Consider the following 13,661-nt stretch of genomic DNA (forward strand, 5'->3'; position numbering starts at 1 on the left):
GTATGAAATACCTATAGATGCATAATGCAACATCACAACTGCCACAAATTTCATAAAATGAAAATGCTCATTTCAAAAAGGATGAAGGAGATAGGCAAGTCTGGCTACTTTTGACTAAAATAAATATTACTTTCCTGTGAGGATGCTTCATGGCTGGTTCTCTGCTAATATATCAATTTAATGGTGTCTCTTAACATCAGCGAAGCAAATAAATGAAGACTAGACTGACAGATGCCAAGTATTATTTTCAAGAATTCTTCACAGATGAAGCCTGATAAAGCATAGTATCAAAAATTAAATTGAAATAAACTTTCAGGAAGATGAACATGAATGATTTGTTTGCATTTCTTAATACCAGCATTCAAGTGCTATTCAGACCACTGCTATTTGAGAGCCTAGGTCAACAATGACTCAGCTTGAAAAATTCCATATTGTGTTTAAGAGGTATATGGTTTTAGTTATGTAGTTAATACAATCTGGATGCCCCTTTCTCCCCAAATTATAAACTAGTCTTCATGTGAATGCCTGAAGAAGAGGCAAGTGTTTATTTTATTTATGAAAAAGCATACAACAAAGGTAATCCAATTCATTTTACTGCATCCCCTGGGGAAAGAGCCCCCCCACTGCCTGGCCCGTTCTGGGTTACAGGATTTGATGGGGGGGGCGGGGAGGGGTGCAGTGGTTAAGAGTAGCACCAGGAGCCCAGTCCCAGTCCCAGCTCTGATGTGGTAGGTGATCCAGGGCAAGAATCTACAATCAGAGCTGAATGGCACACAAGACTTCAGGCTACGAATGTGAAGGCCAGAGAGGTAAGGCATTCTGTCCAAGTGTCCCTCTAATTAGGTTAAGGCCTAGACCAGAAGGTCTCCTACCCGTATGCCCATTACTTTTTCAACTATAACAGGAAGCCTGTCAGCATGCCCCTTGCAAGCTTTCCATTGCCCCAACTGTAAATGAGGAGGCTAGACGAGGCACACTGAGCTTCAAACTGTTGTTCCAAACCCAAGGGTTTTCTGCTGGTCACCTTCCCTCTTCAAGCAGAGAATCTTCAAGTTTATCTATTTCATATAGTGTGGAAAAGAAATTTTAAACGACTGAACTAGATGATAAATAAAATGTCACAGTGACTGAGTATGTTAACACACTGTTTAGACTGCCAGTTGGTGAATGACAAGAGTCAAAGCAGATCACAGGAAGGCCCTACAAGACACCTAACACCTCTCCGAACACCACAGCAGACGGAAGCGGGGAAAGCAGACAAGACTAGAGGGAAACAGACAACTAGTCTCATCTTTTCAATCTCCAACTGTATTGACCTGATGTGTTTCCTCATCACATACAGACTGACCAAACACCTATGAGGCTGTAGTTTACCGTCACCTATGCAACCCTCACTCCTCCCAGACTGTCCTTTGTCAAAAGTCACCATCAGGCCCATGGATCTGCACAAGGACAACTTGCATGTGTCCAGTATCAAGAGGAATGACTATTTTCTGATCTTTTTATTGTCCTAAATCTTTGGCCTTCATCATGGCAAGAAAAAAGGGGCAGAGGGTAAGGGAGGGGGGACAAAGCCAAAAAGAAAGGCTAGTATAAAAAAAGACAGGAACTTTAATCAGGCCAGTAATACAAAGACTTTCTAGGCAGGGCAAGAGCCCTTGAAGACATATTATTAGGTCGAAAACAGTGGTCTACCGCCATCCCCCACTCCACACCCCACCCCCAACTGGCACAATAAATGTTCCAGAAGGCCAAGGCTACCACCTCAGATTTCTGTAGCACCCAATTCCTTCATGAAAGCAAATGTTGATACAGGAGTTGGAGCCTCTGCTACCATCAGAGAAATCTGACAAGCTCTGGAACATCAGTTACCAGTTTAGGAAGAAAAATCAGCTCTTTGTTCTTCTGTCTCCTCTCTTCCTATTATGTAAACGTAAGCTTTGGGCACGCAGAAACTTTCTATGCTGCCAGTGATGTTAAAACCCTGGAACACGAATTTAAGCAGTACTGCATACACAGTTGTTTTTATTCTTAATTAGCTGCCACTTCCACATTAAGAATAAAAAACAAAACAACTATTTATACCAACATGAGGAACATAAACTCAAACAAATTCAGAGAATTAATTATGGTTCACAAGGCCAAAACTCAGAAATGAACAGAAACTAACAGAAATGAACCAAAATTCTTAAAGTCAATAATGGTGAAGACAAATGCCACAGATAATTAAAACTACCAGACTCTGCTTGTCACAAAACTTAAAGTCCTAAGAACTTAGAAACTAAAGGGGCCATATGGATCTACTATCCAGCCCCCCTCACCGTCTCACATACAAATGCCCTAACATTTGATGAGTCAATGGTTCAATTCTGTAGATGACAGTGAATGTTTTTTATTTCACATGCATTCACACAGAACTATTCTAAATAAGTGCTGAAGTAAACAAAGTTTGATTATAGCTCAGTTAAGAAATAAATTCCTTCCTGTAAACGCTCCTTCACAGCTTGATGGCTGCTTTAATATGCAATTGCCCTAGGCCACAGGGGGAAAAAAAAATCAGGCTTTTGATTTACTTAAGAAATAAAATAAATAAACCTAGAACATGCAAAAGCTTCCTTCTCCCAAGGTAAGGAAGGAAAACGCTTGTCTGGTTTTCTGTAAAAACCACCTCTTCCTCTGAATGAATTTACTAAACCCTACCCCCAACATAAGATCACTGAAGCTCAAGGAAAAGGCAGCAAAGGTACATTTCGCAGGTAATAAACCAAAAACCCAATCATATCAGACAGTTCCTGGCACCCATTTCTCACTCTACCAAATCAGGGCAGTCAAAAGGCTGGGGGAGTGTCAGGGTCCACCCACATACTCCTGGTACACCAATGAGCCCCCTCCCTTTCCCAAACATAGATCTACCTATAAGCATTCAACTCCTGTGGCTGGGAGCGCCTGCAATACCAGAGGGCAGAAATCTAAGTGACACTTGGCACTCCGTTTCAACAAACAACTGCAAAGAGCTTTCCAAACCCAGGCCCTCACCATTTTGAAGACCAGGAAGCTGAATCCTTCCTGGAGCAGAGGTGAAAAAGAAATAAGCCCACTTTCCACCACCCCTCCCGAAGGTCACAAAGCAAACCAGAGGCCATTAGGGAAGTCAAGACTGGCAGCTTCTGCAGACCCACAGCACTAAACACCAAGTGCGACCACAACCCCCCGTGGGACTGGGGAGAACTCGAGAACTGGCATTTCCCCAGCCGAAGGTAAAACACATGTATGACTTGTCAGCTGGAAACAAACAAAAAAGCGTACTCCTAACTTCTCCCAAAGGGTGCTGGCTTGGAGGTGAAGCGGGGAGGGGGCACGACTGTCTCAATAGCTCAGAGAAGGAGGGAGGCAAAGTGAGAAAGAGAAGACAGACCTGTGAGCAGCTGCACTCTCCTTTTCCGAAGGACACAAAACTGCAAAGCCCAGGGACCCGAAGGGGCTGGGGAGCCAAATGGGAGCGGGAAAGAAAGCGGGGCAGTGGAAAGGAGATCTACCCCCACCACCACTAACCTTGGCAGAAATGGGGGAGATGGGGGGAGACACTCCCAGACTCGAGAGCAGTAACCAATCAACCAACCCCCACCTATTTACTCAGATCTCACAGGATCCCTCGAGATAAAACCCTCAGGGTCAGAGAGCTGAGAGAATCTGCAGTCTAAACCTGAGCCTGCAGAAGCCTAGGCCCAACCCAGCCCCTTCCCCTCCAAAGCTGAGGGATGGAGACCAGAGAAAGGCATGCCTGAGGAAGGGAAGCACCCAGTGGGAATGCGCAGGTCAAGCAGGGGAGCTGGGAGAAGCAAATCTGACAGGAACTAAATGGGAAGAGAAGAAGCCTAGCAAGATACAAGGGACAAGAAAAGATGAAGGAGAAAACAAGGCAATGAAGAACCGATCTGGAAGAGGGATCACAAAAGGGAGGGAGACTCTAGCCCAGAAGTGAGATAGCTCTAAGAGGAAGCTGGGGTGGGGGGAGTGACAGGTAGGAATGGTTGGGGAAACATCTCTATACTGGGCAAAGCAGGGGGAAGGAGACTCAGCAAGGGGGTAGGAGGTAGGGCAAAAAGGGGAGGACAAATACGAGCAAGGAGAGAGTGGAGGTTGAGAGCTGAATCAAAATGGTGGGGGGATAGACGACCAGGTGGAAAACTTAGAACTGAGAGGCAACAGAGGTGCGAGGCAGTCACAAGACGACCAGAGTTAAAGAGGACCGTACCGAGAGGGGACAGCAGTAAGGAAGTTAAAATGGGTCCAAAAAATAGGTGGACAAGTGGACAGCTCCAAAAGGGGCAGAGCTGCGAGGAAAGCATTAAACAGAGAGCATGGGGCGGAACTGAACAAATGAAAGAGCAGGTGCAAGAAGGATCGGGGGCAAGTCTGAGGTGCAGAATGGGAAGGGAAGGGGGTGATGGATCAGAGACAAGTTATCGACGGTTCAGTGAGGTAAAGGACAAATCTAAGAAGGGCCCAAGTGAAGAGGACACGACTTGGAGAAAGAGGCTGGAAGCAGGTCTTACACAGAGAAATACTGAAGGGGAGACAGGTCAAAGGAAGCCGGAGCAAATGAATCGAACCGCTCAAAAGAGGGCCAATAAGGAGGTGGGGAAGAGAGGAAACGGCAAAGAGAACACTGGGGCAGAACTGGGGACTGCAGGGCTTGAGGCTGCGGAGGGGCTGAGTTCGGGAGAAAGGTCAGAGAAGTGAAAGGCAGAAACGAGAGAGCTGCAGGGTCAGAGAAGGGGGAGGAGGCTGCCTCATGGAAAGCAAAGTCTGAAAGCAAGCAGGCTGGAGGGCACAGCAAGATCTGAGATTGGATGAGGGGCAGAGTGGGGAGGCAGAAAGGTCTGGAAGAGAGGAAAGGCTCTGAATGGCAGACGGGAGCAAGGTCTGAGCAGGGTAGGAGGCGAGCATGGTGCATCGGAGTCCGAGAGGGGGCAGGGAACTGAACTGAGGCAGACGAAGGTCAGAGAGTCCAGGGGTATTCGGGGTGGGGGGAGCAGGTTTAGTCAGCAGGCAGCAGGGCCCAAGAGGGACGTGGAATTAAGTCCAAGGAGAAGACCTAGGAGCAGCAGTGCCAAGACGAACAGGGTCTTGGATGAATCACCAAGGAGGTGGAACCGCAGGTCCTAGAGGGACAGCTCCTGGCGGTGAAACAGCGGAGGGTAACAGAAGATGGGTCAAAGAAGGGGGCATCCAGGGTGGTGAAAGCGGAATCGAAGAAGGCAGAAGGATCACGAATCTCAAAGTGCGGGTCCAGAATTAAGGGATGCGGAAGGGTCACTGAGGAGGTGGATCCCTTGAGCACTGCAGTCTAGGAGGAGCGAAGGGCATCACTGAGGGGCGGAAGAGGGAAGGAGGAGGCGCAGAATTGGGAGCAGAGTGGGGGGGGAGGCCGAGGCAGACACCGAGATCCCAATGGGTTGGAGGGTGGGGGCAGACGCGGCGACAGCAGGGCTGGGCGGGCAGGGGCAAGTCGGAAGGGCAGACGGGCCCCGGCGGGCCGGGCCGCAGCGCAAAGCGGCGGGGCCGGCGGGGCCCGGGGGGCTGGGGGGCCGCTCCCTCCCCTCCCCCTCCGGCTCCTCCATTGTTCGCGGGCTCCGGGCCCCGCCGTCCCCGCCTCCCCCTGGACCCCACAGCGGGGCAGCGCCCGGCCTCGGCGCCGGGGCCCGGGAGCTCGCGCACTCACCAGCTGGGCGCCCTCAGCGCGGCCCTGGCCTCTGGGATCCCGGCAGCGGCGACGGCGGCCCCGGCGCCATGTTCTGCTGCTCCTCGTTCAGCGGCAGCTGAGGCGGCGGCGGCAGCTCCGGCGGCGGGGGGCCGGGCGGACCCTCCCTCGCGGGCTCCCTCCTCCGCCTCCTCCACCTCCTCCTCCCGCCGCTCCGCGGCTCTCCCTCGGGGCGGGGGGCGGGGAGGGGAAGGGGGGAGGGGCGGGAACCAGGGGGAGGGCGGACCAGCCTTGCTCGCTCCTTCCCTCCCTCCTTCGCAATGGCGGCGGCGGCGGCGCCTCCTTCCTGCGGCCGCCGCTCCCGCGCGCGCTCCCCCTCGCTGCTGCGCGTGCGTGGCGCGGGGACAGTTGCAGGGGGATAACGGCCCGTGAGGGCGCGCCGCGAGGGGATAACCGGCGCGTGGCAAAGGAGAAGCGAGAGCGCGTGCGCGCCCGAGGGACTCACTGCCACCGCATCGGCCGCGTCCAGGGAACGGGTGCGGAGGGCGCAGTGCGCGTGCGCCCCCAAGAAATGCCGCTAGTGCGGTGGCTGCGGCTCGAGACAGAGCGCGAGGCTACCCGCGACCGGGCAGAGGACTGGGGTGGCCAAGTGCGCGTGCGCGGGAGGGGGTGCCAGCAGCCGCGGCTACTCGCACGAGGCGGAGGGAGTGGTCCTCGAGAGGCGCGCGCACCCTTGCGCGCGCCAGAAGCAGCCGAAACCCTCCTCGCCCTGGCTCTTGGAGAAAGCGGGAGGGGAGAGGCATGGCCCAGCTTTGGGGGCGGGAGCGAAGGGCGCGATCCCGCTCGCGCGGGACCTGACCAGCCAATGAGAGGCAAGGGGCGGTGGGTTTGCCGCGCGAGCTCAGCCCCGGGGAAAACGGAGGAGGAGAGAGGGAGCGACGTAACTTGGGGCGGTGGGGCGGGGCTGAGGAGGAGGGAGCGCACCCAGTGGAGGAGTTAATTGGGGAACACGAAGAGGCGTGGCCCGCCTTAGCCCAATAGGAGCCTCAATTCGTCGATCCGGAAGAAGGGGCGGGGCTGAGGAGCGCGTGCTCTTTTTCCTGGCAGAGAAGAAAATCTGCAGGTAACGAGTGGCTTATTACAACTTGCTTTGGGTTCTTGATCGCCTGATCCCGGAAGAGGCGCGAGGGCCTGGTCCCGCATGCAGCCCTGGCCTCCAAGTCGGCATTGTGTAAATGACTGCAAATCAAATGTCAGTTCGGGAGCCCGGAGGGGAAAGAGTAGTGATGGGAAGGGGCACCGCTGTAACCCCTGAATTCCTCTGAACTGAAGAGGGGTTCCTCTGGGACCCCTCCGGAAGTACGGGTCTTGGAAGTTGAGCGTTCTGGGAGCCCAGTCAATATTTAAGGAATGCAGAAAGAAAAGCTATTCTTCTTATTGCATTTTTCATTTCTTTACTCAGTCTCCTCATCTAAAAAATGGAATGATAATCTTAGCTCTTTAGTAAGGTTTGCAGGGAGAATTAAATGAGTTCTGTTTGTAAAGCGCTGAAAATCATGCCTTGCTCTATAAACGTTGATAAATAAAATTACATGCGCTCAAGTTTTGTTTTGTTTTTGAGGTCATATCTCAATGCTTTTTAAAAAAATTGAAGTGTGGGGCTTCCCTGGTGGCTCAGTGGTTAAGAATCCGCCTGCCAATTCAGGGGACACGTGTTCGAGCCCTGGTCCTGGAAGATCCCACATGCCTCGGAGTAACTAAGCCCGTGCGCCACAAGTGCTGAGCCTGTGTGCCACAACTACTGAAGCCTGCACACCTAGAGCCTGTGCTCCGTAACAAGAGAAGCCACCGCAATGAGAAGCCCTTGCACTGCAACAAAGAGTAGCCCCCCGCTCTCAGCACCTAGAGAAAGCCCGCGCACAGCAATGAAGACTCAATGCAGCCAAAAAATACGTAAATAAATAAATTAACCTATAAAAAAGTAAAATAAAATAAAATTGAAGTGTGCTCAAGTTTTAAAGCATCCCATCAAATAAAGGTTTTCTGATTACTGATGATGGTCGTTTCCATTGACTCCCTATTTTTTTTTAATTTAACACTTTTAATGCATGAAATTTGATTTTTAGATGCTCATGACTTGTTTTTTGGGGGGCGCCCCACGTGGCATGCGGGATCCTAGTTCCCCCAGCAGGGATCCAGCCCGTGCCCCCTGCAGTGGAAGCGGGAGTCTTAACCACTGGACCGCCAGAGAAGTCCCCGTTCATGACTTTTTTAAAGTTTGTTTTTAGCGCTGTGGGCTAAACAAATCCAATGCGTGGGCCAGATTTTCTTTAGGTGCCACTGCAAGCCCTGGTTTGTAACTGATTTTGAGATCTATCACTTGAGAACACCAGAAAAACTGGGGAGAAGGGACATCGGATTCCCCTACTTCAAATTAATATGTGTTTATAACTCCAGTGCCGTATTCTAGGTCCTTCCAATCTTGGGAAATTTTTGAACTGGCAGCACCTAGAGAAGAGAGAAGCCTGGGCTCACTCTGGATCCAGATGCCCCTCTCCCCTTCTTTTGGAGCCCATCGACCCTGTCCTATCATTCAAGTCTCACTCGAAGTCACCATCTTCAGGGTGGCCTCGCAGATTTGGCCTAACCCTCATATTTTTATAAAAATGGGTACTTTATGCTAGGCAACATTCTAAAGCACTTTAAACATATTAACTCACTTAACCCTCAGAACACCTTACAAGTAGGTTAGAGTTGTTATTCTGCTAAACTAAGGCACAGAGAGGTTACACAGCTAGTGAGTGGCAGATGTGAGATTCAAACCCAGACAACTGGGGTCAGATAGCTGCACACCTAGTACTTCTTCACAGCTCTCCATCAGGGGTTGAAGTTCTATCACCATTTTTTTCTTTTTTTTTTCTTTTCTTTTTTTTTTTTTTTTTGGATGTGTTGGGTCTTTGTTGCTGCACGCGGGCTTTCTCTAGTTGCAGAGAGCCGGGGCTACTCTTCATTGCGGTGCGCAGGCTTCTCATTGCAGTGGCTTCTCTTGTTGTGGAGCACGGGCTCTAGGCGCACAGGCTTCACTAGTTGTGGCACATGGGCTTAGTTGCTCCGTGGCACATGGGATCTTCCCAGACCAGGGCTCAAACCCGTGTCCCTTGCATTGACAGGCAGATTTTTAACCACTGCGCCACCAGGGAAGTCCCTGGTATCACCATTTTATGTGTGAGCCCTTTGAAGGCAGGAATTCTGGCTAGTTCCTCAGTCTGGAAAATGGCCCACAATAAATAATTGCTAATGAATAAATGAATGAATCTAATTCTAAACAAAGGGGATGATGGCTGGCACTGCAGGCATGGTAGCCAAGACACAGTCCCTGTTTAATGACTAACTCCTTTCCTTCTTTCAGATACGAGCTCAGATGTCCCCTCTTCCGGGAGGCCCTCCCTGAGGCCCTGCCAGTCGCCCTCTAGGCTTCCACATCACCTTCGGGTCCTCCAGCAAAGCCCTGACCACCCCTGGGTGGTTCCCCTATACTGATAGGTCTTTCTATCCCACTGGACTGTAAGCCCCATGAGGACGGGGTGGGGATGTCCCAATCAACGTTGATGTTCCTAGCACAGGTCCAGGCACAAGGCAGGGGCTCAGGCAGTGTTTCCCTGGATGAACGAAGGGAACCATCAGGGAGGGCCTTCCCAGCTCTGCATTTCTTTCCAGTGCACAAGAGGGCGGGTGTTAGTTGAGCAAGCCAACCACAGGAAGCAGGCTTCCCTGGGGGCAGCCGCCTCCGCGCACCCGGCTAACCTCCACTCCAGGATAAATAGACAAGCGAGTAAACAATTAGCTGACAGAGAGAGGTACCGACTGCCGGCCTAGGCCACTGTCAAGATTTCCCAAGCATGGACCTTGAGGCCCGAATATCTGGGACTGGAGGTCACACCAACCATGGAGCTGGAGTAGGTGTGAGGCGGGACCTGGGGATCTGGATCCGCATCAGGGAGATGCACAGGCAGAAAAATCCACAAAAGGGGGGCTTCCCTGGTGGCGCAGTGGTTGAGAGTCCGCCTGCCGATGCAGGGGACGCGGGTTCGTACCCCGGTGCGGGAGGATCCCACATGCTGTGGAGTGGCTGGGGCCGTGGTCCATGGCCGCTGAGCCTGCGCATCCGGAGCCTGTGCTCCGCAATGGGAGAGGCCACAACAGTGAGAGGCCCGCGTACCGCAAAAAAAAAAAAAAAAAAAGAAAGAAAAATCCACAAAAGGGTTCTGCAAAGAGGTTGGAGGCGCTGGGGCATATTCTCTCTCCATTCCTCAGAGTCAGAAAGAATCAGAGGGTGAGGACCAGGTCTCAGCTTGACCAAGGAGTCGGTGAGCTCACAGCGCCGCCTACAAACCGAACTGAGGAAGCTGCAGCTAGCTGATGCTGTGGCTGTTATGTCAAAGAGAGGTGAACTCTTCCGCCATTGGCCGGAAGAGAAGCCAATCACGAGGAAGGAACGGGAGGCGGGGATGTCTAGGCTCAGTGCAAAATCCCAGCGCCTGGCCAGTGTTTGACACGTAGTGGGCACACGCTAAATGTCTGATGGAAGGATGGATGATGAACCTCCCAATTTTTTTTTTTTTTTTTTTTTTTTTTCCTTTTTGCGTTATGTGGGCCTCTCACTGTTGTGGCCTCTCCCGTTGCGGAGCACAGGCTCCGGATGCGCAGGCCCAGCGGCCATGGCTCACGGGCCCAGCCGCTCCGCGGCATATGGGATCCTCCCAGACCGGGGCACGAACCCGTATCCCCTGCATCGGCAGGCGGACTCTCAACCACTGCGCCACCAGGGAGGCCCCGAACCTCCCAATTTTTATAAACTTTAAAAATGGAGGGAATTCCCTGGTGGTCCAGGGGTTCGGACTCCGCGCTTCCACTGCAGGGGGCACGGGTTTGATCCCTGACGGGGGAACTAAGTTCCCTCATGCTGCGTGGCACGGCCAAAAAAGAGAGAGAGAGAGAGAGAGAGAGATCCCATTTAAAAAAATAATTTAAAAAATAAAATAAAACATGCACACCGAGAAGTGCACAAATCACATGTGTACAGCTCGATGAATATTCCAAGAGAACATGCCCTTGTAACCAGCACCCAGATAAAAAAACAGAATGTGACCAATCTCTGAGAAGCCCCCCAACCCCTTCCAGTCACTCCTCTTCCGCCTACAAGGAGACCCCCATCCTGATTTCTATGCTTATTTTAGTTTTGCCTGTTTTAATTCTTTACATAAATGGAATTAAGTGGTCTCTTTTGATCAACATAGTTTGTTGGATTTATCCACATTACTTTGTGTAAATGGAGATAGTTCATTCTCAGTGCTGTGTAGTATTCTACTATGTGAAGAACCCACGATGTATTTATACATTCTATTGTTGGTGAGCATCTGGGTAGTTTCCACTTTTTGGTTATTATGAATAGCGCTGCTTTGAACAGTCTAGAACATGTCTTTTGGTAAATATTTGTACTCATTGTACTCATTCCTGCTAGGTATGTACATGAGAGTGAAATTGCTGGTCACAGGGTGTGCATGTGTACTTCAACCAGTTTCCCAAAGTGGATGCACCTATTTACATCCCCAGAGACACGTAGAAGAATTTCAGCTGCTCCACGTTTTCCCAAACACTTGATATTGTCCATCTCTTTAATTTTGGCCATTCTAATGGCTGTGTAGTGGTACCCAGTTGTGGTCTTAATTTGTCTTATCCCATTGATTAATGAGGTTGAGCATCGTTTCATATATACATGAGCCATTTGAATAGCATCTTTTGTGAAATGCTGTTCAAATCTTTTGCCCACTTTCAATTGTGTTATATATTCTTTTAATTATTCTTAATTACCAATAATACATGAATTTCTTGTGCTTACAAAATTTTAAAATACACCAGGTAAGATGCAGTCTCCTTGGACAACCCAACCCCATCCCCTCGCCTTTCCAGAAATGTGTTTTCTTCCAGACTTCTCTGTATATTTACCTGAATGCACATATTTTGTTATGTGACTGCATATGAACTAGCTGACTTTTCCCCTATCAATGCATATTTTGCCTCTTTCCAATTTTTCCCTATGACAAGCATGTTGAAATGACACCTCAAAGGAAAGGGTCTTTCCAGGTTCTGTAGTAAGGAGGAAGTGCTGGGACTAGTCCTTTCTGTCTATATCTATATTCCATAGATATAGACAGACTCAGACTCCAAACCACCCAGGCCATGAGATTCTTGACAGCAGAGACAAGGTCTGTTCCCTGCTTGCACACTCTGCCTAGCTCTGTCCCTAACTCCTCAGCTAGGCTAGGTGCCTCTGCTTTAAGCAATTGTGGTAACCAGGCCTCCAAGATGGACCCCGCTGATTCTCACCTGGTATTCAGGTCTCCTCCTACCTTGGATAGGGCAGTTCCGGGTACCAATAAGATAATGTGGAAATAACAGGGTGTGACTTTGAGGCCAGGTCATAAAACATATTGCAGCTTCTGGCCTTGCCCTTTCTTGGATCATTCACTCTGGAGGAAAACAGCTCATGTGTCCTTGTGGAGAGGGCCACCTGCGAGGAACTGAGACCTCCTGCCAACAGCCAGCGTTAATCAGCCAACCCCATGAGTGAGCCCCTGGGAGGGAGATCCTTCCGGGCCAGTCGACTGAGCCTTCAAATGACTGCATTCCCAGCTGACATCTTTTTTTTTTTTTTTAATATTTATTTATTTGGTTGCTCAGGGTCTTAGTTGTGAGAGGTGGGCTCCTTAGTTGTGGCATGTGAACTCTTAGTTGCGGCATGCATGTGGGATCTAGTTCTCTGACAAGGGGTCGAACCCGGGCCCCCTGCATTGGGAGTGCGGCGTCTTAACCACTGCGCCACCAGAGAAGTCCCCCAGCTGACATCTTGACTGCAACCTCATGAGAGACACCAAACCAGAATCACCCAGGTAAGCTGCTCCCAAATTCCTGACCCACAGAAGCTGTGTGAGATAAGAAATATTTATTGTTATTTGCTCAGTAATTTGTTATTTATTTGCATATATCATTTAAGTCTATTTCCCCTGCTAGACCATGAATGACGTCGGGGTGGGGACAGTGACTGTTTTCTTTTCTTTTTTTCTTTCTTTTATTATGGCAATTTCCAAACATAAAGTTTGAAAGTTTTACACAGTGAATGCCCATATACTCAGCATTTAGATTCTATCATTTTGTTTCTTTTCTTTTCACCTCTCTATCCTTTAATCAATCCACTAATCTAACTTACTTTTCTGATATATTTTAAAGTTAATTTCAGGGACTCCCCTGGTGGTCCAGTGGTTAAGAATCCGCGCTTCCACTGCAGGGAGCTCGGGTTTGATCCCTGGTTGGGGAACTAAGATCCCGCATGCTGCACGACGCGGCCAAAAACAAAAAAAACCAAAAAAGACAAAAAAACAAAAAACAAACCAATATGCATATCATCAAATAGAGCTCAATATTTACTGACTATTTTTGTTCAGGTAAATTTTATGTAAGGTGAAATGCACAAATCTTGTGTACCATTTGTTGATTTTTGATGTATATCTACATCCATGTACTAAAACCTCTTTCAAAGTATAGAATATTACTATGCCAAGTCCAACATAATCCTCACCTTCTAGCCCCCTGCCCACAGAGACAATCACTGTTCCTGTTTTTACATCATAGATTAGTTTTACCAATTTTAGTCTTCATGGTCATTCAAACAAATCACATAGTAACTACTCATTCGTGTAAGACTTCTTTTACTTAGCATTACACGTGTCTGTTTTCTTGAAACCTATTAATTAATTCATTCAGCAGATGTTTATCAAACAAACACCAGACTTGTGCCAGGCACTGAGCTGGGCACTGGAGATCAAGGCTGGGAGCAAGGGGAGGCAAACCAGGTGCTCACTTTCAGGCTCCTGCAAGGGCTGGGTCACCACCTAAGAGT

The 13,661-nt window shown here is 49.6% G+C and overlaps 1 protein-coding gene across 1 annotated transcript in view; it reads right to left on the bottom strand.

Annotated features, from left to right (window-relative positions):
• ARHGAP35 (Rho GTPase activating protein 35) overlaps nucleotides 1-6,361 on the bottom strand; it is a 122,834-nt gene extending 116,473 nt beyond the window's left edge. Inside the window, exon 1 of the mRNA XM_060083250.1 lies at nucleotides 5,726-6,361. The gene's annotated coding sequence lies outside the window, so the exon portion shown is untranslated. The remainder of the gene's footprint in view (nucleotides 1-5,725) is intronic.
• Between the last annotated feature and the right edge of the window lie 7,300 nt (nucleotides 6,362-13,661).

The sequence above is a fragment of the Mesoplodon densirostris genome, chromosome 19, assembly GCF_025265405.1.
Source record: "Mesoplodon densirostris isolate mMesDen1 chromosome 19, mMesDen1 primary haplotype, whole genome shotgun sequence".
NCBI lineage: Eukaryota > Metazoa > Chordata > Mammalia > Artiodactyla > Ziphiidae > Mesoplodon > Mesoplodon densirostris.